Consider the following 27,926-nt stretch of genomic DNA (forward strand, 5'->3'; position numbering starts at 1 on the left):
CTAACGAACATTAGATTTGCATCTAACATCATTTCTAGAAGTTATAATTTTTAGTCTATAAAATATAGCATTTAAATATCTTCTAGTTTGTAACAACTACTACTAGATTTAAATCACAAAACAGATAAATGCGAGGAAGTAAATTGGGTAAATAAAGTGCATACATAAATCTTTAAAGTTTCCATTTTAAAGCAATAATTCTGTTTCATCTTGATTATATCTGTAAAAATATCAGTTTAAAGGAATGATTCATATTTGGGAATTGAACATCATTAATAAACAGTGGCACACAGACAAAATAAATAAACAATTTTGTTTGGTCTTCATTAATTCTACTTATATTTATGTGAAAGGTTTTAAAAACTTAGCATATCATCTTAGCCTTTTTTTAATCTACTGCAATTAATTAGTACCCAACATATCCCAGCCCTAACTGGCCCAAATGCCAGTAAAAGATAATGTTAAAACCTTAGGCACTGAAATCCAGACAGACCTGGGCTCACATTTAGTTCTGCCTTATACCAGGTACTTAGGTCTCTGCAAGCTTCTCTCCCCCTTTTTCTCTCCTTTCACTTGCAGTCAGGACATTAATACATACCTAACAGGATAATTGGGAGGACTGGAATGAATCACTGTTTATTGTGTGCTTTGAATATTTTCTGACATTTAATAAGTGATCTATAAGTATTACGTATGTCATAAATAAAGTAGATATTAACTTCTTACTGTTAGCTCTGTCTCTGTGGGTTACCAGGTAAAACAGGTAGAATCATTTAATCAATCCTTCTGATGTTGACAGATTTGTTTTTAAATTAATTTTTACAAATCACTGTTTCCACATTGTTTTTGTAAACCTATAGCTGAGTAATATTGGATGACTTTTTAACAATTTATTATATAGATACATTCATGCGATTATCTATGTGCTCCAGAACTTATTAAAACAGAGAAATCACTTTCTTGATTCATTGTCTGAGATCAGCTTGAATTAAACCGAATATTTAGCAGGAAAAATCTGACAGCAGTTTACTGCTTCCCCATCAAGACTTGCTTTGAAGCCAACCAGACCACCTCACACTAAAACATAAATGATTAACAATGCCAAAAATGACCCCAGGAAATGAGGACAGTCCCTAAAGCAGCAATTCTATGACAGATTTCAGCAGATTATTAATGCAGCTCAGATTATTATTTTAAAATAGGTGTCAGGTAATTGAATTTCATCAAACACTGGTTACATCAATCCGTGAAAAACATTGCTAAGGAAAAGGAAAACCAAGAACGTGACCACTGTTGGTTCAAAAACTTAGGAGTTCCCAGGCGAAACCTGAAACTGGTCCCAGAACGCGGAGGGCAAGGAGAGAGCTAAGGAAAAGCAGGTCATTCCCCGCGGTGATTTTAATAAACACAGGAACTTACTTATTTAGGAGGCTTGGCCAGGGTGGCTGTAAGAGTAGATTTTCATACCGGTCAGAATCTGAAAACTTGGTACAGAGGCCTTAAGTGGGTTCCGTCACGTATTCAGTCCAGAGGTCTCAATACCACCTGATTCTTTAGGCTGCATCAGTCAAAATGGCTTCTGGCCACGGGAACATGGGCAGAACGAACATTCCTAGAACGTGGGAGGGGGAAGGAGTCTCCAATTGCTAGGGTCAACTGGCTGTCACGCCCTTTCAGTAACCTCCGCCAGCTACCACAGGGCATCAGTTACAGATACGTTCCATCTGGGTGTCTTGCAGAAATGTGTTAGAAGAAAAAAAAAACAGTGAGACATAAAAGTAAACAGCTCACCACTGCGCCTGTTGCTTTTCATCCAGTGGCCGAAGAAGCTATAGTAGGCTGGATAAGTTTTGTACTAAGATTGAAAATACTTTCGTTACTTTTGTTTAAAATTAGTATCTCCTCCCTCATTCTGAGGGAGCTGAGTATCAGCAACAGTCCCTAGTTCTAACCTGCCTGGTGGTGTGTTGCAGAGAAGTGACACGTGGTATATGTGAATTCCAAGAGAGCAGGGCACCTGTGAGCACTTCCCTTTACACTGCCAGAAAAGACTTCTCTCCTAAAAGACGTTAATAAACTTCAACTTTTAAAAAAGTGCCCAGGTAATCTGGGACTTCTGAACAGCATGTTTGGATTAAAGGGGAAGAAATGCACCTAAATCCATGTTATTGGAAAATTCTAAACATCCAGAGTTGGTCTGAAACAGTGAGTTAACAGCTACCATGAGCCAGAGATAAATGTAAGACTCTAATATGGATATGTTTTATTTCTTGGGAGTCAATACTGAGATGGAAAGGATCTCACCCTGAATTACCAAGAGCAAATTCCTCTTGGAATTCTTATGTGAAAATTTCAATGTCTGTGTTCCTTTTCAACACAGTCTACTTACAGCCTGTCATCCTGTTTTTGTTTGCTCCACACATTATATGCTATGATATCAGCATAAGAAGAGGAACTTGATTTAGGATTTGGTCCCTCCTTGGCTTTCTGTAAACTTGGTTTGCTTGCAATCCAAGTGTTCTGAATTAGTTTATTAGCCTAAAAGATTACATTCTTTATTGATTGGATTCTATTATTCCATCTCTTGACATTTTTATTAATTATGTCTTGATGTTAGCTTGGATCATTTATTTAAAACATTTTAAGCAGTTATTAAGTGTTGGACATCACTATGTTTCTCAAATTATTTAGCCTTTCTATTTATATCTAGAAATTACAAGCTGAGATAAATCTAGCATAAATGTTGCACTATTTGGATCAATTTCCCCCAGAGGTCTGCCTGGACCTCTACAATTACTCCCTCTCATCAGTCCAAAGAGTACTTATTTGACCCTGTATCACTTAGCACTTTTTGCTTCATTATTTTATATGTATAATACAGAGGTTCAAAGGAACTCTTGCTGGTTTTTTTTGTCCCCTAGAAAGAGCCTAACACAGCTCCCTCCAAACTTCAGCTACTACATAATTTTTTGGCTGTTATTACTGATGAAAATATGCTAGACGTAACAACCCAGGGACTTATAAGTGACCCTGGCTCCTCCTTTCAACTTCAGCCTTAAACAAACTAACGATAGCCTGTGTATAGATTGCTTTTAGTGTGGTGCATTTAGATTATCACTTTATTAGTTATTCACTAATTCATAATAATTCTTTATTATCCTTTTAATATCTGTATGATCTACAGTGATTATCCCCTCTCTCATTCCTGATATTGAAAATTTGTGCATTCACTCTTTTTTTTTTTAATCAGTCCGGCTAGAGGTCTACCAATTTTATTGATCCTCTCAAAAAGCCAACTTTTTGTTCACAGTTGATTTTATCTGTATTTTTTTATTTCACTGATTACTGCTCTTACCTTTATTATTCTTTTTTTAATTTTTTTTTTTTTTTTTTGGATTCCATTGACTCTTTTTCTACTTTCTTAAAATAGAAGCATAGGCCATTGATTTGAGATCATTCTTTTCTAATGCAGGCATTTACTGCAATAAATTGGCCTCTAAAATCTTCTTAGGCTGTATTTCACAAATTCTGATATGTGCGGTTTCTTTTTCATTCTGTTAAAAAGTTTTTAATTTTGCTTTTGGCTTCTTTAACCTGTGGTTTATTTATATGTGTTACTTTGTTTACAATTATTTGGGGATTTTCCAGATATCTTTCTGTTATTGTTTTTCTAATTTCTAATGTTAATTAATTCCATTTTGAGATCAGAAAATACTATTTCTTTGATTTAAATCATGTTACATTTATAGACTTGTTTTATGGCCTAATCTGGTAAACAGTATGTGTGCTCTTAGAAACAATGCCTGTCCTAGTGCTGTTGGGTGGGATGTTTTGTGAACGTCCATTAGGAACAATTTGTGTGATAACGCTGTTCAGTCTGTCTATACTCGTATAGACAGTTTCCATCTACTTACTCTATTATTTCAAATATTCACTGTAATTGTGGATTTATTTATCAATTTTATGTTTTTATTCTGTGCATTTTGAAGCTCTGTTACTAGGTCATAGGTATTGAGGATTTAATATGCCCTCTGATAAATTAACCCTTCATGGTTATGAAATGGCCCCTTTGTCCCTGGTAATATTCTTTTTATAAAATCTAATTTATGTGGCATTAACACAGCCACTTCAGCTTTCTTTGGATTAGGATTAGCAGTGTACCTCTTTCTGCACCCTTATTTGTATCTTTTTATTTAATTCAGGTTTTTTCCAGGCAAGATATAGTTGTGTCTTGCTTTTTTATTTTTTTCCCAATCTGACAATATCTGACTTTTAATTCCAGATGGTTGAACCATTTAAATTTATTAGGACTATGAATCAAGACTGATTAAAATCTACCATCTTGCCATTTCTGCTCTACATGTTTATTCTGCTATTTCCATTTATTTTTTAAAAAATAATTCCAGTTTGGCTCATTTGTTGCTTTATTTTCTATACTTCTTTGCTTCATTGTCTTTCTTTCTTTTGGGGCACACTTGCTTTAGGATTTACAGTACATACCTTAAATGATCACAGCCTGTCATCAGGTCATATTCTCCCACTTCATGTACACCATAAATACACATTATACATTAATTTCCCGTCTCCTGGGCTTTGTGCTGTTATTGTCATACATTTTGCTTCCACATTTGTTATAAACTCAACAATAAATTGATACTGTCATTTTAAAAGAGTCAAATGATCTTTTAATAGGACTTCAAAATAAGAAAGATATTTATATTTACCTACATATAATTATCATTCCCAGTGCTCTTCATTCATATGCATAGTTACAGACTTCCATCTGGCATCATTTTCCTCCTGCTGGAAAGACTTCCTTTAACATATTTGGGAGGTGCTGGTGGTGAAGTTTTTCAGCTTTTGTATATCTAAAAAAAGGATTTGACCCACTGTCTTCTTATCTTCTCCACATAATGGTTCTTCTTACTCTGGCTACGCTGAGATTGTTTTTGGTTTTTTTTTTTTTGGTTTTTTCCCTCTTTCTGATTTCTAACTGCTTAGGTTTCACTGGGCTTCTTGAATCCTGAATTTATTACCTCCATCAAAATTGGAAAAATTTTCTCATTTCTTCGTGTTTTTTCTGCTCCTGTCCCCTCTATGTTGGTGACCTCAATTTACATGTCTGTTACTCAGCCTGCCACTTTAACATTGTCCCACATCTCCACTGATTTCCTTTTGTCTTTCAGGTTTTTTTCTGTTTCATTTAGATCATTTCTATTACTAACTCCTTAAGTACAGTCAGCCCTCAATATCCATGAGTTTTGCACCCACAGAAAAAACCAACCACGGATTCCACAGATTCTGTGGTTGGTTGAATATGCAGATAAGAAATCCTTAAATACAGAGGGCCAACTGTATTTATATTATGACTTCGTTTTATATAAGGGACTTGAGTGTCCATGGATTTTGTTATCTGTGGAGGCTCCTGGAACCAATTCCCTGTGGATGCTGAGGGATGACTGAACACTAATCTGCTTCTGTAGCATCAAATATTCTATTAATCCAATGTTGTGTATTCTGTTACTTCAGATTCTATAGTTTTCATCTATAGAAGTTCATTTTGGGTCTTCTTTTATATTCTCCTTAGTCTCCTTAACATGCCTATGTTTTATCAACTTTCTTGAAAATATAAAATATAATTAAAATATGTATTTTAATATCCTGTCTACTATGTCTTTCATCTGCATTCTTTCTAGAATTGGTTTCAATTGATTGTTTTTTCCCCTCTCGCTGTGTGTTGTGGATTACTGCTTCTGTGCATGCCTAATAATTTTGATTTTATGTCAGGAATTTTGTTATCCCACTGGATATGTTTTTAGCTATTCATGACACCTGTTTTGGAACACAGATATTTGGGAAACATTTGAGCTTTTTGGTTCCTTGCTTTTAAGCTTTCTTAGGCAGAATCAGAAGAGCCTTTAGTCTGAGGATAACTTCTCCCCACTACGAAGGCGATGATGCCCTTCTGCACGCTCCACCTGATGATGCCCCATCTGTTACGGCTTTTTCCTGCTCTGACTGGCAGGAACCTAAAGTGTTCCTGGCCTTGTGTGAGCCTTGGGGATTGTTCTCCCTGCTCTTTTAAGTGATTCTTTCCCTGGTATTGTCGTTTCCTCACCCACGTCCTCTGATGAGTCCTGAGCTAAAAACTGGTAAGGACCTTCTGCAGACCTTCTCACTCTGCAGCACATTCCTACCCATGCGCTGCCCTGTGGACTCTAGATGGGTTCATCCCTTCTTCTTCAACTCAGGGCAACTGCTGGGCCCCACCTGGGCTTCTCTTCCTATTACATGGTCTAGAAACCCTCTCCTCGGAGTTAACTGGGGGACTGGTAGGACTTACCTCATTTATGTCCCTGCCCTCAGGGCTTACTATCCAGTGATGACTGTGGTCCAATGAAACTATTCTTTTAAATATTTTGTTCAGTTCTAGTTGTTTAAAGAGTGAGGGCAATTTGACACAACACTGTAAAATGATTATAAATTAATAAAAAATGTTTTAAAAAAAGGGAGGGCAAATCTATCCTCTTAATCTGGAGGATTGGCTGGAGGTTTCTATCCATTCAAACAAAAAAAATTATATGACAACCTATTTGATACTGGTCGGTCCCTGTTCTTTGAGCTGGGAACACAGTAATGAATCAGAGCCCGCATCTTTGCAGTTAGGAGCCTTCATTCTACTGGGAACATCTTATAGTCACCAATAACCACACCACACCAAAAAAAAAAAAGAAAAGAAAAGAAATACCCTAGGTGGTTGAAGAGCTGTAAAGAAACTGGAAGAGTTTATATGGTAGACAGTGACAGGATAGAGGATGACAGTAGGTAGTGTAGTCAACAAATCTGTCTCAAGGAGTGACATGGGCACTGATACATGAATGATGAAGAGCCAGCCATGCAGCGATCTGGGGGGAGTACGTTCCACACAGACAGAGAGAGTGCAAGTGTCAAGACCTTCGTCAGGAACAAGGCTGATCCCGTGACATAAAGGACTCATTAGCTAGTTGGTCTCTTACTCTTTTACACACCGTGTCTCTGTTATGTGATGTGGAGAGTCCTGAGACTCTGACCCGAAAGATAACTAATATGGTTTATTGTTGATCGTAGGTAGATGCTCAGAGCTAGTGCTTTGCCCTATAGGGACTGCTTTCAAAACTTCATCACCTTAACATGATGATGCTAGATACTGAAGAAAAAAATTTTTTTAAGATTTACTCTTTTAGACTATTTTCAAGATGATAGCAAAATTGAGGGGGAGGTTTAGAGATTTCCCGTATACTCCCTACCCTGACAAGTGCATAGCCTCCTCCATTATCAACATCCCTACCAGATGGTACATTTGTTACAATCACTGAACCTACATTAACACATCATTATCACCCAAAGTCCACAGGTGACATTACCACTCAGTCTTGGCACTGTAAGAAGAGTTTTCAAATCCCTACCTGTTGTCATCAGAATAAAGGAGGTTATGTTTTGGTAACAACAAAACCCTACCAAACAACCAAAACAACTTGCTCAATCAGTGTGTACTTTGCAGGTCGGCAAAAGGGCACAACTCATGGTAGTAACTCAGGGTCTCAGCTCACAAAGACTTCACCGTGGCAAGTGATTTCACAACCATCTTGAATGGGCAAGAAAATATTGCAGATAACACAGTCTTCAAAAGTTTCTGCCAAGAGGTGACACATATGACTTCTACCCATATTCTATTTATTAAAACAAGTTGTATTTCCTCATCTAATTTTAAAGGGATGGAAAAAACACGATTCTACCATGTTCATAGAAAACAGAGGGCCAGAAACATCTGGGTACACTGCTAATGATGGCCATGCCCTCCCCCAAGGACTCTGCATACGCATGCCTCTAATGAAACTAGAAATTCACCCTTACTTTATCATCAGATTCAGCCAGAAATCACCCCTCACTGAGTAGATCAGGAAATAAGCACATACTCATGTGTATTCTGAATTTCCTCAACTTCCTTCAACTTCCAATTGCTAATGTACTCCACCAGTTTCTTCCTATAAGAAAGAAAGGGGGCATAAAGGTAATGGCTCACTCTAAGAAAAGTTTCAGCAGCTCTGAGGACAAATTTCTACATTTAAAAAGGTGTTTCTAACTTCTAAGATTAAAAAAAAAAATTTCTTTGGGAGGCAACAGTTGGAAGAAGGTAGTATTGAAATATTTCAGGAGTCTATTGTAAATTCAACTTCTTCGATGAGAATACACATCTAAGAACAAAGAGACACACTGGCTGCAGGGAGTAATTAAGCTTTGAAGTAGACAAAATTACTTTTTTAAAAAATAGTGTCTCTAACTATTAGAGTCCAAGGTATCTGATTTTATTTCTCCTCAGGGGGAAAAATATACGTACTCGAAACTAGCAAACTAGCTATGATGCTAGGAGTTGGAGCTTTTATGTAATACAGAATATCTTGTTTTAATTGTCTATTCTTTGTATTCCTTTTTCTCTTGACATTCTTCTTGGGGTGAAGTTTACCTCTCACTGGATAATGGACGTATTTGTCCTCACTTCACTCCAGGTCTTGGCTGTTGTCTTAAGTCAGCCCTTTGAAGGCCTTAGGAAGTTATGTGTGCTGGGGAGGTGGGGGGGACACTTGCTTCCATGGATTTCTTTTTGTAGCTTCTCCTCACCATAAGGAAGGGGAAAAGTAAACCACTTAAATTTATTTAATGTAAACATCTGGCCAAAGGAATAGAAGTAGATAATGGGCCTTATGCATGGTCGAACCCTTCCAGCCACACTCACCAAGGCTTGGGAGGTTTTTCCCATAGGGTTTTGGCATCAAAGGCTAATAATTATAGGCACATTTTTGGAGATTCTCCTGAACTTACTTCTGACTCAGCATAGGTTGACACTGTGGCAGCTGAGGTGGGTGGCAAGTTTTTTGGTCTTTAGCATTATAACTGTTTCAACATACTTCCATAAAAGATGGTGCTTACAATTTAATTATGCTTCTGGCTCTTTAATAGTCTGAATAGCACTGTCATGTTGGCCAATAAAAACAGAGATGCTAATTCTTAGCTTTAGGATTTAGGAAAAACAGAAGTAAATATTTTCCTCTAACTTAAGGACATCGAATGGTGCTTGTGCCTGCACGTGCACAAACTCTTGGACCCGTCTGTGTGGACGCAGACTCTTTCTCCTTGTGTGAAACCATCCACTCACTGTGGGCACTCACCCAGCATCTCCGTTATTTTGGTCATTCTTATTTGCTCACCCTCCTTCAGAAGCAGTTTCCAGAAGAACAGGTATATGATATTATTTTGTCCATTCTTTTCAGCTTTAAAACTGGTGCTTGTGGAAAAGACATGATAGCTTGAATGGCTACAGGCTATACTTAGTTACCAAAAAAGAAGTGAAATTTGGTCATGAGAGGGAGAAAAAGCCTCCCCTATATGGCTTCCTTGTTCAACCTGTGGTGTGGCTGTCGAAAAAAAATTTGGAAACCATTTATCTGCCTTTCTTTTGTCCTTACAATGAATTAGTCAACTGTTCGTCCTCAGCTTATTCTGAAAGGTCCATCTATATCTTAAATCCCCAAAGCTGATTATTGCTAAAATATTTTCTTCCAATGTCTATCTTTGGTCTATGGTTGCCACTTCCCCATTATTCTTAAGAGCCAGAGGGTAGATTTTGCTCATCAAAATTTCATTTCATATCTCCTACTAGAAGAGTATAAGGCATTTCAAATTGACAGTGATACAGCAGACCAAGCAATTCTAAGGACATTATTGTTTCTGGGGAACACTTCAGACTGAAGAGAATAGTGAAAAGTGTCACAGGTTTGAATATGTGATTTTCACATAGGTTGGGATTTTAATTTTTAGAAAACATGAGGGAGAACCCGCCTCACCTCCCATCCCTAACAGGTAGAGACAGCTGAGCTTCCATTCGTTCCAAATAGTCATGGTATATTTTTATGGAGAACAATCCCTGGCTGGTTTGTTAATTGTGTAGCTTTTTAAAAGTATGAGTACAAGCCAACTGGGTCATTATATTAATATGATCACTGAACCAGGAGTCAAATCTCCAAGGCGTAGTAACTCTGAGACATTAGATTCTCTCTCTCTCTTTCTCTCATTTTCTTATCAAAAGCCAAATGGTTGTAATGAATTATTTGTATCACAGACTTATGATAGGCATCAAATATGATGATGCATATAAAAGCTTTATAAGTACCACTATAAACACTACCGAATACCATTATAAATATCACTAAGGATATTCTGACAAGGAATAAGATGCAAATTATTTTATTAAAAGAGTCATTTTCAAATTGAAGGAATATATAAGAATAAAGCCGAAGTAGGTCCAACTCAATTAGGACACTGAAAGAAATATTCAACAAGTACCATAGTGGATAACCAGGACAAGGACCAGAGTTAGATAGAACTAGACCATCCCACTGTATCAAGAATATTAAGAGTAGTAACTTGAAGTTAGTAGAACATGTGGTTATCATAAAAATAAATCCAATATTTTAATAGTTCTATTTTTTTTAACTTAGATGAATCCTTTCTCTGCATTCTGTTCCAGCTCAGTGTACAAAAATCTATCTAAGTGGGAATAGCTGAGATCAATGGTACTAAAATATTTTATCAGCTCAATTTAGTTGTATTTCTACATATGTGTTTTGTGGTTTATAATACGGTTTCAAGTATAAATCTTGATCCCAAACTGCAAGTCATTGCAAACTTTCCTGGGAAGTTATAATAAACGTATTATCTTGTCAGTCTATTTTGGCTGTACTTAGATCACATTAACTAGAATTAATTCTCATGTCCTCTTATTTCAAAGGGAGAGGAAGTTTCACAAAGTTTTATTTTTCTTATTCAATTAATCATTTCATTGGATACCTACTATGTCTCAGATGCTATGTAAAGTGGAAAATACAAAGAAGAATATGATAGAACATCTGCCTTTAACAGAATCCAAATGCAAAAGGAAACAGTAGTTATCTCAAATAATTATTGACAGGAAAACAGGTGATTAAACTTCCAAGTTGGTCAATGCTTTCTAGTTTTAATTAGCAACAGTGTTAGATTATTTACATTTTCTGTCCTTGGAGGTAATTAATGCATATCTCTAAAATGATTTAAAATTTTTCCTGGGAGTGATTGGACAATTGGAAAACAATAGTCTAAGTGAGGACTTCTTCCCTTTGTGTCTAGGGGAGGCAGGAACAATGTACACCTCCAGGAGTAGAAAAGGAAACATTTACTTTGTCACTTTTTTCTCTCCATTTCTCTCTATGTGTTCATTTGTCTGCCTCACTCTTTATTCTTTCTTTCACTGTTTATGGATCATTCTTCTTTCACTTATTCATCCACCAAATATTTACTGAGGACTATTCTTTGGGGAAATAGTGATGGACTGGGTAGAAAAAGTCTTCAATCTTGTGGTAAACCCTTAGAGCCTTCGTGTAGGAGCATGTTGGCTGACAGCATGAACTTTAGGGTGAGATTTCCAGAGTTTTATTCCCACCTCTAGCACTCAGCAACTATGTGAATTTGGGCAAGTTACCTAACCTCTTTATGCCTCAGTTTCCTCATCAAGAATATGAGGGTTATCATACAATCAACTTAAAAGAGCTGTTAACAATGTTGAAACTCACCTGAGCAGCTTTGCTTCTGGAAAAGCAATGAGTAAGAAATCCCACACCTGATCTTTCAAGTTTGGGGAACTGGCTAATTTCAAAGGACTACTCTGCCATCAACATTCTGAGATAAGATTTAACTCCATCTTTCCTCATGACTCCCATAATACTCCTGGATGATTCTCCCTTCTACCTGATTTGACCATCTGTTGATTGTTATAAAGAGATTGATGATTTATAGAGATCTCGTCTCTGTTGGGTGAAAGAAGACAGAGAATCTGGTTTTACTGTTCTTTTCAGTTGGTGTATTTTGAACTCAAATAAACTACATCCACTAAGAAGAGACCAGGCCTTTGGAGTGAACCTGTGAACTTTGTAGTTGTTTGTGTATGCCTGACTTATGACTGAAATTTTAGAATTAAAACTATAAGCTCTCTGTGCCTGTCTACATGTGCATACATCTGTAATTCAGAAAAGTCTTTCCCTCTAATTATATGAATATGTAATATTTTCCTATCTCTGGATAATATTAATCAAGTAGATTTTAAATCCCTTACATTAAAGGAGGTCTACTGTGATTGGCTTAGAGATAAGTATTTATATAGTTGGTCATTCTCAATATTTCAGAAATTAGAAAAATTGAATCTCAATTTCAATGTGAAAAAAAGAGGTATTCTCATAGAAAGTAACTTAGAAACATTTTAAGAATTTACATTCACCTACTCTGTCAAACAAAATTAGTTTAATAATTTTGGTTTAATACAAAGAACTATGTTTTATCTGTGTTATCAGTGTTATCAGTATAATGCAAGTACACATTTTTATTCTACTTGAATATTTTCTTTCTAAACAAAGTTTTTCTAATAAAATGAGCTAGCATTATTTCTACTTACAGCTTAAGATGATAAAAAATTTAAATTTGGTTTCAACCAAATTGAATCATTATTCTGACAAACTTTATTTCAACAGTAATTATATTTTGTAGTATGTAATTTTGAAGATAATTTCCAGGATCTTTAAGTAATTTAAAATCTTGGACTGCTACTAAATTGAGCTACTTAATGGATATTCATTAGATAACTAGATAATTTTTAAATAAGATAGAATACTGTAATGTTAGTTACAGAGCATAATTTTAAGTTTGTACACTTTTTGTCTAGTATATTTACATGGTACAGAAAGGCCCATATGTATCTTTGTTAATGACTGTGTTCATTTTTGCCATTTTGAGAAATTGTACTGTGAGAGATGTGATTCTGTTAAGGTAAAAAGGCGAGGAGATCTGTCTTAGAGTCAAATGACTGTTCCAAAATGAGGAGGAGGCAAGTGTAAGGAAAAGAACCTGAATAGATATAGGAAATTGTAGAAGATTCATGAAAAGGAAATTTTTTTTTTGTATTGGTCAGTTCTGGCTAATGTTTATATAATGGGTTTATTTATAAGATAATGTTTGCATTTTTCTTAAAGTATTGGTTTCTCTGAGAGGCGGTAAAAAGCTTACCTTCTGAATAATCTGCCCTTGGAGGCAGAAATTCTTGTGTCTTACAAGAAAAATTCCTGTGCTTTAAGTTGACATTATCATTTCCTTGAAGACTTCTCAGTTTTGAAAGTACTAAGATTGTTTACCATTGTGTTACCTCCTATGTTTAATTTTAAAATCTTTTACTGTCACTTTAATGAAATAGGAAGCCCAGTGTTGTTTCTCAGGAACCCGAGACCCATTCTATATCAAAGCTTGTGACTCCTGTGATGTCTGCCCTCTCCAAGTATCAAACTTAGAAATGATACCTTTCGCGCTTAAAACTATCTTTGAGACAAAGAAGACAGAGGCGATGTGACAGTCATGAGGAGGATACTTCTTTAGATGGAGAGCATAGGAGAGCCATTCTGTCTTGCCACTTGCCCAGAGACACTTTAATAGAGGTCAGCCTATGTGGTTGTAACAACAGGTAAAAGAAACCATTGCCTTCTGCTCCCAAGCAATGTCTATTCCCCAGCCTAAACGATCAGATCCTTCTAAATTAACCGTAAGTTTTCTTTAGGAAAATAAATGTCTGCTGTATTTGAAATATTTCTCTTCATCTGCATAATCTGTTCCCCTTTTTTTTTTCCTTTAGGAACTATGTGGTGCTCATCCCAAGGTGTGTGGGATGCTAGAGTGCTTTCCCCCACATGTATCTGCACAGCTCAATCCCTATCTTCCCTCAGTTTCTATCTAACCTTCATTTTATTAGATCTCGCCCAACTACTCTGCATAAAAGGACAATTCTTTTCTTTCTCCTACATAACCCCCCACAACATATGCATGTACTTTCTATCTCCCAACTCTACTATATCTTCATCGTACTTATTACCGCATTACATGTTATATATGTATTTGTTTTATGTTTATTCCAGGACTCTCACTACTGGAACATAAGCTCTTTAAGGAGGCGAAAACTCTACTCTGAGTCCCTGCTATACCCCCAGCTCCAAGAACAGAGACTGAAAAAAATTAATCACTCAGTACACATTGGTTTTAACTATAGAATAAATTTACTGACTGCCCATCAGAGGATAATACACTAGAGAATTTTATAAAAGTTTACTAAACACAACTCTTGCCTTCAGTGAAGAAGAAAAACAGTTAAATTCAGAATTCAGAGAACTACAATCTGGAGATGTAAGGAAATTTTTCATAGATGTACCAGTGCGTGGATACAGGGGCTTCAAGGATGTGAAGAAATGAGATAGAAATGGTAGGGGGTAATGGTGCAGACCTGGGGAATAGTGCAAACATAATGCAAAAGAAAGCCTGGCTATTCTTTCTGCTATGGACCAAAGGTCTGTGCACCCAGCTCCTCCCTCCACCCCACCAAATGTGTATGCTGAAATCCTAATCCTGGATGTAACAGTATATAAAAGCGAGGCCTTTGGGAGGTGATTAGGTCGTGAGGGTGGAAGTGTCATGAAAAGAATTAGTGCCCTGATAAAAGAGGCCTCAGGGAGCTCCCTGACCCCTTCTACCATGTGAGGACACAGCCAGAAGGCGGCTGTCTGTGAGCCCTCACCAGCCACTGAATCTGCCAGGGTCTTGATCTTAGATTTCCCAGCCTATAGAACCAGGGCAAATAAATGCCTGCTGTTTATAAGTATAAAAGGAAAAGCACTCCTCTGTGTTTCCCCCTTCCCATTCACACCGAACACCTCACTTCTGACACTCTGGTCATCCACATAAGGGAATTTTCCACACATCAAGCCAGTCCGCAACACCAGCTGGAGGTCCAACAATTTAACTTAGTTCTGACACCATCTACCTGAAGACAGCAGCAGATCCCACAAATTAAGAGTTCAGTTCTACGAGACTTCCCCCCACCCCAATACCTCACATATCAGTCCTAAGTCTCGCTTGTCATCTGGGCTTCTGACCAACTGACTATAAATCAGAAGGTCCCCACGTCCCTCTCCACGAGCTTGATTAACCTGCACAAGTGGCTCACAGAACTCAGGAAAACATCTTACTTTATGGTAAAAGGTTATAACTCAGAAACAACAAGATGGAAAAGATGCATGGGACAAGGTATGTGGGGAAGGGTGTGGAGCTTGGTGCCCGCCACTCTCCCAGCACCATGTGTTCACCAACCTGGAAGCTCTCGAAACCCCATATCATTGGGCTTTTGCGAAGGTTTCACCATGTAGGCATGATTGATTATTACTCTATTTCCAGTCCCTCTCCTCCCTCTGGAGGACAGGAGGGGCAGGGCTGAAAGTCCTAAGCTTCTAATCCTGGCTTTGACTTTCTAGTGACCTCATCCAGGAGCCCACTAAGAGTTGCTTCATTAGAACAAAAGATATTCCTATCACCCAGGAAATTCCAAAGGCTTTTGGAGCCCTGTGTAGAAACCAGGGTCAAAGACAAAATATTAAAGAACAGATGCTCCTGGTGATCTCATCACTTAAAAAATTACAAAGCTTTAAGAGCTCTGTGCCAGGAATGCCTGGTAGAGAATATATATATATATATATATATATATACACACACACACACACACACACACATATTTCTATTATTTCATAATAAGCTACTCAGTCTGTGGTACTTCCACAGCAGTCCAAATGGACTAAGACACTTTCATTTGTTTATTAAATATTTACTATATACCCACCACTGTGCTAAGCTTTGGGGGGCAGGTGGGGAGAGGCTGAAACCTACCCTTGATGACTTCATGGAATAGTGGTAGAAACAGAAGATAAGTGTCTGCGACTCAGTGATAAGGGCTGTAATAGATTATGACAAAGTGTGCATTTTACTATCATACCGACTTAAGCAGAATTACCTTCTGGGGAGAACCTGGACTTCAGGAAGTTGTCTTGAGAAGCTGCTCAGTGTAGAAGGGAAGATGCCGAAGACTTGGGTACCAACAAGAAGCCAAGACAACAAAAGGTGATGGAGAAATTGTTCTTTAAGAGAACAGAAAAGGAATGGGTTACGCTCCTGAGAGAGGAATGGGAGGAGAGAAGAGAGGACAGGTTTTGAAATTACAGAAGAGACAGGAACCAGGCAGTGGTGGATGGCTACAGCTCACCTCTGACATGGGCCACTGAAGCATCTCAGTGTGGATGAATGACACCCAGTTTGAAATGTGAGTGTTTCTTCCTTCCCCCAAGTCTTTAGCAAAGTATTTGACTTAGAGATGCTTCACTTGGGTGGATTTTGCTGGAAAACAAAGAAAAGGTCAAATGAGAAAAGGGCTCGACTTTATATCTCAGGACAAAACAGTCATTCCCATGGTAGCAGGAGCTTGGTGAACACAAGGATATAAGCTCCTGGGAAATGTCAAGGTTTTGGACTTTCATGGGACTTGACATTGGGATGATAGAGTCTCTTGAATCAGTTCCAAGGATAGAAAGTCACATTGATTTCCAGGTGACAAGAGATGTTCAGTTATTAAGGCAGCAGGTGTGGAAGGCCGAACAAGACCAGATTTAGGCCTAGGACAGCAGCAAGGAGCACAACGCAGAGGGCTGTGACTGTGGCCTTGGCGGGATGTCCTACTAAGACGAGTTTACTAAGTTGCCAGGAGTGGAGGTAGCGGAGAGGGAAAAGCATTCTAAAGAAGAAAGAACTATAAATATTAAAAATTAGCACATAGTTAAAATAGCTATAAGACTGGATGTCCTTTAGGCATGAGGGAAGAAGACAGGAACTAACACAGATTATGTCCCAAGCACATGCCATGCATATGCGGCACCAGCTTTATTTGTTGAATTGTGTTTATTTATATACTGTAAAATTCACTATTTTTGATGCAGAGTTCTGTAAATTTTGACAAATGCATAGGGTAACCACGATCAAGATATATACCTGTCCCAGTCACACCAATATGCTTCTGTGCCCCTGTGTAGTCGACCCCCTCTCCCCTACCCACACCCCTGGCAACCACTGATTTTATTTCTGTTGTTATTTCTTATAATTTTGTCTCTCTAGGATGTCAGCAACAGTGGAGTTACACAGCATGCTGTCTTGTGAATCTGGTACCTTTCACTTAGCATAATGCCTATGAGTCTTATCCATATTGTTGTGTCTATCAATAGTTCATTCCTTTTTATTGCTGAATGACATTCCATTGTATGGATACATCATAGTTTGTTTATCCACTAACTGCTAGAAGGACATTTGGGTTGTTTCTGCTTTGGAGCAAATATGAATACTTTGAGCATTTGAGTAGAGATTTTGTATGAACATAAATTTTCATTTTTCTTGGGTAAATATGTAGGAGTGAGTAGATGGGTCAGTATATGTTCACCTACATAAAATACTGTCAAATTGTTTTCCAAATGGCTGTATCATTTATATCAGCATCAGTCCACCAAGGTACAGGAGTTTGAGTTTCTCGGTAACCTCATCAAAACATGGTCCTATCAGCTCTTAAAAGGATGATGATGGTTATGACAATGCTGATGGTGCTTCCACTGTCAAGGAGGTCTTGCTAGGGAGAATCAAGGGAATGTTCTTTCTAGCACCTTCAACGGGAGCATGGTCCTGCTGATACCTTGATTTTGCACTTCTAGTCCCTAGAACTGTGACATAATACATTTCTGTTTCTAAGCCATCAGCTATGGCAGCCCAAGGAAACTAAAACATCCACTAACGATGCTGCACCTTTGAATGTGCTCATTTATCAAAGAACATCACCCTTAATGAAGTTCCCTGTATAGTTTCTCCGCGTATTTAAAAAAAAAAAAACTAGGTTGGTTGTTCTCTTAAAATTGGATTTTGGGATTTCCATGTATGTTTAGACACAATTTCTTTTTCAGATACGCAATTGAAAAACACTTTCTCCCGGTCTGTGGCTTGTCTTTTCACTCTTAATGGCACCTTTCACAGAGCATAAATTTAAATTTTAAGCAGTTGAATTGTCTTAATTTTTTACTAATAGGCAGTGTTTGGCGACCTAAGAACTCTCGGTAATTTGCATCTGGAGCCCAGGACTAGTGTAGGTCCAACCACACCTTCAGGGATATCTCCCATTCTCCAGATGCCTTCTCACTGATATCCACCCACATTCTTCAGGCTCTAGGAGCTTCTTGCCTTGTGTCTCTGACCAAAAATAAGGCATTTTTCAATAGTTTTACTGCTTTCCCCACTACTACTGCAGCTCCAATTGAAGAAAAACATAGGGAAAAAAGTAGGAGAAGCTTACCCCATTTTAGGGTGTTTCTTCAATTTTTGACTCCCTTCCTCAGTCTGCTTGCATTTGTTTACTTTTCAGAGTGTGCAGTTAGGTTTTTTTTTTTTTTTTTTTGTCTTGTCCAGAATTTGGGGTTATAATCAGTAAGAAAAAAATGGCTAGCGTGGGCTTACTTGATCTTGGTCAGAACATTTTTTTTTAATTTTACATATTTGGTTTTATTTATGTTCAGGGAAGAGCTCAGTCCACTTTGGCAAAAACAAGGAGTGCTCGTGAAGGGTCCTGTGGGCGATAATGTGCAAAGGTATTTCGGCAATAGATTTTACAGAGGCTGACACGCCAACCTGAAAACTGTGGATTTCTATTTAGTAGTTTATAGAAAGCTACAGAGGAATTTTCATTCAAATGCCTCCGTGTGGTTGGCAGCTCTCAAAAATGGTCTCGCTGCCTTTTCCTTTTTTTTTTTTTAAACCATTCTGAAATAGAAGTGAAATAATTTCAAGTTTGCTTCCATATTCTAGTGCTGGCACCAATCTTATTTCCCCAGAAGGCGTTTCTATTACTGAAAGTGGCATTCAGGCACTGACGACCACACATTCCCTTATTATACATTGCATAACACAAGGAAAAAGACCAATAAAATCATGGGTCCTACTTAGAGTGAACCAACAGCATCTGGGTCAGGACTGGCTTTCTGCTCCACGCAGAGGTATCATGGATAAGATGGCTATAGATTCACTGGTGAGGCACTAGATACAGTTAGCTACGTAGATCAAGCAAAGCATTAAGCATCGGCATAGAAAGGCAAAGCCTTTACATGTTCTATTTTGCTAGACGGACTCTGTAGAACCATCCCTGTTGTTCATACAAGTGTCTCTGGTAAGTAACTGTAATAGCAGACATTTAACTGACACCTGTTCTGGGTGCCTGATTTAGGCTGGGGTTTCCAGAAACATACCATGAGACACCGCTTTGCATGAAGAAGGTTTACTGAGGTTTACTCTTGATCAACATCCACTACGGGTGATGGAAACAGGACTGGGGAGAGGGAGAAGCTAAACAGCAGAGTGAGCCCACCAAAGGCCCCGCCAGTCCCCCAGGGAATTTTAGAGCCGAGGCAGCCTTTCAGAGATGCCCCAAATTGAGTTGAGGAGTAAATCCTCAGGAGACAGGTGATTGCTCTGAGGGAACTTAGTGTAACCTGTGGCAGGGAAGCTTTCTTTGGTGGAGGAAATGCCTCAAGTGGAACTCAGCTGTGAGCTTTGGCACCAGCATTTCAGACAAGTATGGAAATGAGCACCCGTTTCCTGAAGGAGGCTCTGACTGATGCAACCACAGCACCTGTCCCAGTGCCTTAAAGCAAATTCTCATCTATACAACGGGGCTTTTTTTAACCCATCCCAATCCTCATAGTGGGTAGAGGGGGTTTATTATTTTTGAGGGGGGAGTACCCACTAAATAAATCACACTATGAGGCTGGGTTGGGAGATGTGTGTGTGATGTGTGAGCTTGTGTGTGTATTCATATTCTCAGCATACTGTCTCATGGAAAAGTAAGTTCTCAGCAAATGTTATTGTCATTACTTTTCATGCAGTCTACCCACATATAGGTATTAGTAATTGAGAAACTTCATTTTAATACCTTCCAGGAAACTGAGGTAAATAGGAGTTGATGCTTTGCCTAATAATTTCCAGATAAGAAGATTCTATTTCTTGCCCTTACTATCACTCCTTTGTACTACAGTTCTTCCTATCAAATTCCAAGAGAGATTCCCACTCAAAATCAGCCAGACTTCTGCATGCTTTGTTTTGTGTGTGTGTTTTTTTGGTTTTTGCTTGTTTGTTTAATTATTTGTTTGTTTCCCCTACAAGTTGGCTTTTGCCTCTTTCAAGATCTCAAGGTTTTATATTCCCCCTTCTCTAGGAAGAGGGGGGAAAAGACTGCATGTTCTGACAAGTCCTTTTAAATTAAAAAGAGAGTGAGTTTAAAATAGAAAATGTAATTTTAACACATGCAGATATCCCCATGCTGAGAAGACAATTCTATTGTATTTTTCAAACATTAAAAGAGAGAGGGAGAGACAGAGAGAGAGGGAGACAGCGAGGAAAATAAAATTAGGCCATATTGGAATGAGCACAACCAGGCCCTTGGCAAGGGGGACACAGACAGCCCTGCCAGTGTGCAGCTGAGCACAAGGGCTCCAACTTTGCTGATCATCCCGTATCATCAAGACCTCTGCATATGAGATTTTAAATCAGAATGAGTAATACTGCAGTTTTTCTTTCACAAGTGAGTCAATACAATCTGACATATACCATTAAGTTGAAATTTTGGAGGTATTTTTATTTCTGTTGGATGGAAGCTGGCATATTTATTTTTTGTTTCATCATTTTGGGGTGAAATAATGATATGGCCTATTTGAGTGTGTGTGTGTGTATGTCTGTGTGTGACAGACAGAAAGAGAGAGATAGAGAGATGCGATTCTAGGAGACACTGGAGTAGAAAAATGCATGGCTGCACGCACACTCCTTTCATTTGGCAGCAGAGACTGGGGTTACTGTTTCTTCCATCTACTTCCTGACTCGGTTCCAACAGGCCTCTATTGCAACAATTCTCACAGCAACAGTACTTTCTGTATTGCAAAGAGATTTCCCAATTCACCTATTGCAAGAAAGTCTGATTTCTAGGCTAACAAAAAGTGAGTACAGTCTCCCAACTGGCTTCAACAGAATCGCGGAGGAGACTAATTTAACAATAAGCACGATCTAGAAAGCCTGTTTTATCTAGACTCAGTGTCACTGCTGCTGAACAACCTGTCTACCTTGGCTCATCACTCCACTCATCTATGGAACAATCCTTCACCTATGGACATATCTTCTGTTTCTGTCTGCCCAAAATAGATGCTCTTCCTTCTGGAACATCCCTCACTCATCTCAGTCCTTCAGAGAATCCTGACTTTAACCATGGTTCAGGGAGCTGGTGGGACACAATCATCCTTAGACAAAAAAAGTACACATTATTTTACTTCACCAGGCTAAGTTATCCAGTGACATTCAATCCAGGCCTTTTGCTAGAATTTGGGGGAAAGTGAAGCTCTCTTTTCATTGGGAGAGCTGAGCTTGTTAAGATAGTCACCAGATGCCAATGGCCATCTTAATATCACAGCACAGCAAGGAAAGAGCCTGCCTCAGGCTGGAATCAAGAAAGAGAGGAAAGCAGAGGAGACAGACCAAGTTCTATGACACTGAGTACCTGGACTCCACCACACTCAAAGAAAATTCCATTGCGATGTTTTTCACTTGTGTGAGCTGATCAATTCCATTCTTTGGCTTAAGGCAAAGTCAAGTGCCTTTTTTTCCCTCTCCACTCAAAATTGAAAAACGCCTGATGAATTCAGCTTATATTTGATATATCTTCATTGTTCACTTAAAAATATTTCCAGTTTGAAGAAGCTCCACTTCCAGGCCACTCCTGTCCTCTCTCTGCTGTGTCTCTGACTCCCGTACAGGAGGGGAAGAGCTGCTCAATCTGTTGGCAGGTTTGGAGGAGAACAGGGCTGTGTACTTTCTCCTTTCACTGGGGAGCTCACTCGCCCTCAGGGAGCTGGTGTTCTCTATCTGGGCCACACAGTAAGCTGAGCAGAAAAAATGCTCTCCTCACATGGCGAGGCTTCAGTTTTCCCATGCTGTCTTTGATCAGAAGACAGCATAGCGCTGTCTATTCTAGGATTTAGGGAGACCTGCTTGCCTAACAGAATAAATTGCATATGCTGATATGAACACCATCAGGATGAAGGTGACATTTTCTCTCTACCTATTTTACTTTGTGTTTATCCTTAAGTGGAATCTGAACTCCAGCAGGTAAAAGGAGCAGTATTTATTGCTCTCCTCACTCCTCACCAAATTCCAACAGGACGACATTTATAAGGACACTTAGATTTGCAAAGCCATTGTGTGATTAAGGAATACCAAAGAGTTTGCTGCATCTGGGATAAAGGATATAAGTGGGAAAGTGAAGAAATTAAGGCTAGACATATAGGCAGGGATCAAACTATGAAGGGCCTTCTGAGATATCAAAGGTGCTGGGACTACTGTACATGCAATGTGCGGCCACTGAAGAAGAAAATGTTGCCATTTGCTGCAACATGGATGGACTTGGAGGGCAATATGCTAAGTGAAACGTATGCCGGAGAAAGACAAATAATGTATGGTATCACTTATATGTGAAATCTAAAAAATACAACAAACTACTGAATATAACAAAACAGAAGCAGACTCACAGATGTAGAGAACAAACTAGTGGTTACCAGGGTGGAGTGGGGGCGCTATACAAGGATGGAGGAGTGGCAGGTACAAACTACTGGTGTAAGACAGGCTAGAAGGATGTACTGTACAACCCAGGGAATATAGCCAGTGTTTTGCAATAATTGTAAATGGAATGTAACCTTTAAACATTGCATAAAAAAGAAAGGAATATATAAAAATAGAATTTTGACTAGGGACAGTTAGATATTTTCCAAAGAACTGTGGCATGAGTGTGAAAATGAAATGGAGATTGAAGAAGACAGAGAAGATAGTACAAGCTGGTTCCCTCACCTAGATAATTGTCTTGAAGGTACTACCACTGACCCAGCACCTAATCTAGTGTGTGACATCCCACTGTCCTGTGTGTGTGTGTGTGTGTGTGTGTGTGTGTGTCTGTATGTGATACTCTGTAAATAGTGACTCATCCAGACAAGAAAGAATGAGAAAAGAAAACAGTACAATAATAGAAAGCACGGCATTAGACCTGATTAGAAACGCCTAAGCTCAAGAGTTCTGGATTTCATATTTGCTAGTTCATGAGCCATAACAGGCAGAGCTAGACTTCATAAGGCTGAATTACTCAGCTAATATTTACTGAGATCCTAAAACAAGATCTAACAACCATTTGGATGTTAGATCTTATTTGGGGATCTCGGTCATGGACTTCCATCATTTAATAAGCAAACAGAGAGGGGAACATTATGAATATTGAGCTGGAACAACCAGAAAATCAAGAGAAGCAGCTGTAGAGGATGTGTTTTGAAAGTCTAGAGAGGAAAAGTCTTATGAAGGGAGGATCTTTAAGAGTGTCCAGAACCAAAGGGATTCATAACGCGGTAAATAAAACTTGTCCTTCGGAGGGATCAGGAAGTTGATGACGTTCCAAATTAGGGTGGAGGCATTATGAAAAAAAAAGTCAGGGGAATATGAATGAAGAAACAATGGAAGTTTGTTAGAAGAAAAAATTGTAAAAGGGTGTGTGTTTTTTTATGAGCCTTGAAGTTTTGAAGGGGGTTCACTTGGCAAAAGGAGGGAGAAAACAATTCAAGCCAAGTAGGGTTGGAGCCTCATCAGGAAAAACCGCTTAACCATTTAGGTGTGATATATATGAGGGCTGCATTCAAAGACCAAGGATGGGACGGACCTATCTCCTTACCTAGAAAGTAGCTGATAAATACTGGAGCCAATCACGTAGTAATCTCTGTGCTTCATTTTCCTCATCTGTTAAATGAAATACTAATACAGCTACCTCACAGGCGAACAGGTGATTCTGACAACTGAATTGAGACACGTAGAGCATTTAGAGCACTGCCTGGTCACAGTAAGTACTCTATCAGTATTAAATGTTGTCATTATTATTATTTAAAATTCTTGTAATGATAATGCACAGAAGCTCTCTAGAGATTAGAAAACATGAATGATTTCCATTTCCAGAGTTATCAACCACATTGTTTACATTTTATATTTTATTTGTATTTTCCAAAAGATAGAACCATATATCTTACAAAAACTGAGGTGCTATGAGTCTTGTCATTTTTAAAAAGAATATAATCACATTTGAGAATGACATTAATGATTGTACTTTTTTAAAATCATGCCATTTAGAGAACTTTTGTGTCCTAATACAAGAAGGTAGAATTATACAGTAAGCCACAATGTATATAATTAATATAGGTCCTTTTATTACTCTATCCTAAGCACTATAGATTCTAACTATAAAAACCTGTAATTTTCCCCCTTTACATTTCATTCATTCAGAAAAGACAGATTGAGGGGGTAGACTATATTATGGTTCTGACATGAATCTAATTGGCATGTGTTGTTATTTAGAGGAATAAGAAGAAATAGAAATTATTCCAAATAATTTCTGTTGGCAGTGTATTCCTAGCTGGCAAGCCCATCACTGCAACCAAATAGCTCTGTGACCTTGAGAAAGTTATACATCTTCTCTGGGTTTAATAGGAAGTTTGAGATATTACTGGACCATCAACGCATCAAATCTTCTTCAGATCACTTAAAAAAATTCTAAAACAGGTGCTCATGTCCAGTGAGCACAGTCCCAGACACATTCTGTCTGAAGACCAAGGACAAAAATCACACCAGGTGGCAGCTGATCTAGTTTAAATACACACAGGAGCTCAGTAAGTGCTTGTTATGAAAAGATTGTAGTAATAGCAAAAGCCTCCGACACCTCCTTTTGAAAGCTGGTCTCGCCTTAATTTTCTCTTTACTGAAAGTACAGTGTGTGAATAATGAGTCTCAGAGATTCTTCGTTAACACTGAGCTGAGCATCCTTTAGCCATCTACGTGGACACAAATGGATGCAACCCCATGTAAACATCTCCTACTACTTGGCAACCCTGGTGAAACCACAGAAACAGTGCCTGGGCCTTAACAAGATCTCCACAAATGCATGTTAAAAAATGAATAAATCTAGATCGGGTGTGATACAGACACTAGGGAGATCATAGGATTTTAAACTTTTCTAACCTCAGACCAGCTCTAACTAATCTAAGTAGATTGTTGGGGGAAATTGCTTCCACTTGCTGGGCTCACCTGTAAGATGGGGGTGACGATACCCACTTTTGGATGTGTTGTGAGAATAAAAGATAACATTTCCATGGATGTATGTATGAATGGACATGTTTTATTTATACCCTGTAATAACCAAGATTCTAGAGTCTAACTTTCAAAAACCAATTCTAGTTAGCTTAAGCAAAGAGACGATAGCCTTAGAATCCAGGAGTTTGAAGCTGAGTTTTAAGTAAAAACATTTACTGAGGATAAATGTCAAGACTCTACCTTTGATCTGTTCCCCCTTCTCTGCACCTGCTTCACATTCCATTCTCTTTTTCTAGAGACTCAGAATTCTGGAGTTTGCATATTACTCTTCTTGCCACCTCCAGAGGCTTATTAACAGCCTCTGAGTCTTAACTTCATTTGCAAATTCATGGGAGAAAGAATCAAAATGACCCAGTTTCAGTAAAGATATCCATCCTGGCTCAATTTGCAGTGACCAGAAGACAGGCTCCTGTTTTACAAAAATGACCACTAAGGAGACTGTAGATCAAGTTGGGGATAGATTTTCCAGATAGAGAGTCATTGTGAACTGAGCACATGCCCTGTAAGCTTCTAGTCAATCTCTTCAGTTTTTCTCCCCGCCCTCCCCTCCAAAAAAGCATTCAAGACAGAAATAAGACATTAAGTACCTCACACAATGTCTGGCAAATACCAAGCACTAGATCAGAGGCCGTAATTATTATAAAGATGCAGTATAAAGATATCATACATCTATGCCTTCACTGAATCAGCTTTTCCTGAGCCCCAGGTTACAGTTTAGACACTGGGCTTGTACTGGGAATAGCAAAGTGACTCTGGCCCCAGCCCTTAGGAAGCTAATTATCACCCAGAAGAGGGTGACTGTCTTGTTCATCTCTCCTTCACTCCCCTACACATCACCCTTTACAAAAAGATTTCTCTCTCCCAGATATGGTAATTTTGATATGTTTTGCAACTCGAAAGAGATGTTCTTTCTGTGCAATTCACACAGTAAATTGATCTTATCTTTCCAAGCAAGTAAGCATCTTGATTTGGAGCAATTCCATGCTCGTGGTTCTTTTCATAAACTTATCTCAAAGCAGCATTAGTGTTTTGAGTTCACATTCCACAGCCGAGAAAACCGAATCAAAGAGGGACTCAAAAGCTACTCTTACTGACAGGAGAAAGAGGCTGGGTTAACTGATACTGCACTCCCTTCTCCACCTCATAGGGACTTCCATGATAAATCCCAAAATAACTGGAAGCTCTCACGCAATGGGGATTATATATCCATTGGCCATGAAGTGCAAGACAAATATCCTTTAACATTTTGTCCAATTGTCATAGACAAAATATAAAAACCCACGATGAAATGGGAAAATCCCTGATCTTAAGGTCCAACAAATATGGATTTCTGACCTAGCTTCACTATCTTCTGAGTGTATGAGCCCCTTTACCCTAGCCTATCCTCAGTTTCTCACATGAAAAAAAGAGGGACTTTGGTTTTAAACATTCTACTGTTACTTTCAATTCCAAATCAGATATTGGGTTACATTGGCTATAGAATAATTTTGTGGGTATCAACTTCTGCTTATTTTTCTTTTTTCAATAAAGTAATATATATGTATTGTGGAGAATTTAGAAAACACAAGCGTATGATCATGATACTAAAAAAATACCAAATTCTGCCTACCAGCGTCTCCCACATGCAATGATATCATTTTATTCTTTAGAGTCTTCTTTATTTCACTGCAAGGATATAGAATTTGCTTTTCAAAAATGGGCTTCATAGCATGTATAAAGCTTTTGCATGTATCACTTATTCATGTTGTGAGCATGCAGGAAATATATGTCATATTTATTGCCACCCAGCATCTTCTCAACATTTTTTTATTGGTGTATAGTTGATTTAAAACATTGTATTAGTTTCTAGTGCACAGCATAGTGATTTAGTTATACATACATGTATATATATTCTTTTTCATTGTAGGTTATTACAAGCTATTGAATATAGTTCCCTGTGATATATAGGTAGGAGGACCTTGTTCTTTATCTATTTTGTATATAGTAGTTTGTATCTGCTAATCCCAAACTCCTAATTTAAGCTTTCCCTCCCCTTCCCCCTTTGGTAACCATAAATTTGTTTTCTATGTCTGTGAGTCTATTTCTGTTTTATAAATAAGTTCATTTGTGTTATTTTTTTAGACTCCACATATAAGTGATATATGGCATTTGTCTTTCTCTGTCTGGATTATTTCACTTAGTATGATCATCTCTAGGTCCATCCATGTTACTGCAAATGGCATTATTTCATTCTTTTTTATGGCTGAGTAGTATTCCATTGTATACATATACCACAACTTCTTTATCCAGTCATCTACTGTTGAACATTTAGGTTGCTTCCAAGTCTTGGCTATTGTAAACAGTGCTGCTATGAACATTGGGGTCCATGTGTCTTTTCCAGTTAGAGTTCCCTCCAGATATATGCCCAGGAGTGCAATTGCTGGATCATATGGTAAGTCTATTTTTAGTTTTCTAAGGAATCTCCATACTCTTTTCCATAGTGGCTGCACCAAATTACATTTCCATCAACAGTGTAGCATGATTCCCTTTTCTCTACATCCTCTCCAGCATTAATCATTTGTGGACTTTTTAATGATGGCCATTCTGATTAGTGTGATACCTCACTGTAGTTTGATTTGCATTTCTCTGATAATTAGCAATATTGAGCATTTTTTCATGTGCCTTTTGGCCATCTGTATGTCTTTATTGGAAAAATGTCTGTTTAG

This window comes from Camelus ferus, chromosome 10, assembly GCF_009834535.1.
Source record: "Camelus ferus isolate YT-003-E chromosome 10, BCGSAC_Cfer_1.0, whole genome shotgun sequence".
Lineage (NCBI taxonomy): Eukaryota > Metazoa > Chordata > Mammalia > Artiodactyla > Camelidae > Camelus > Camelus ferus.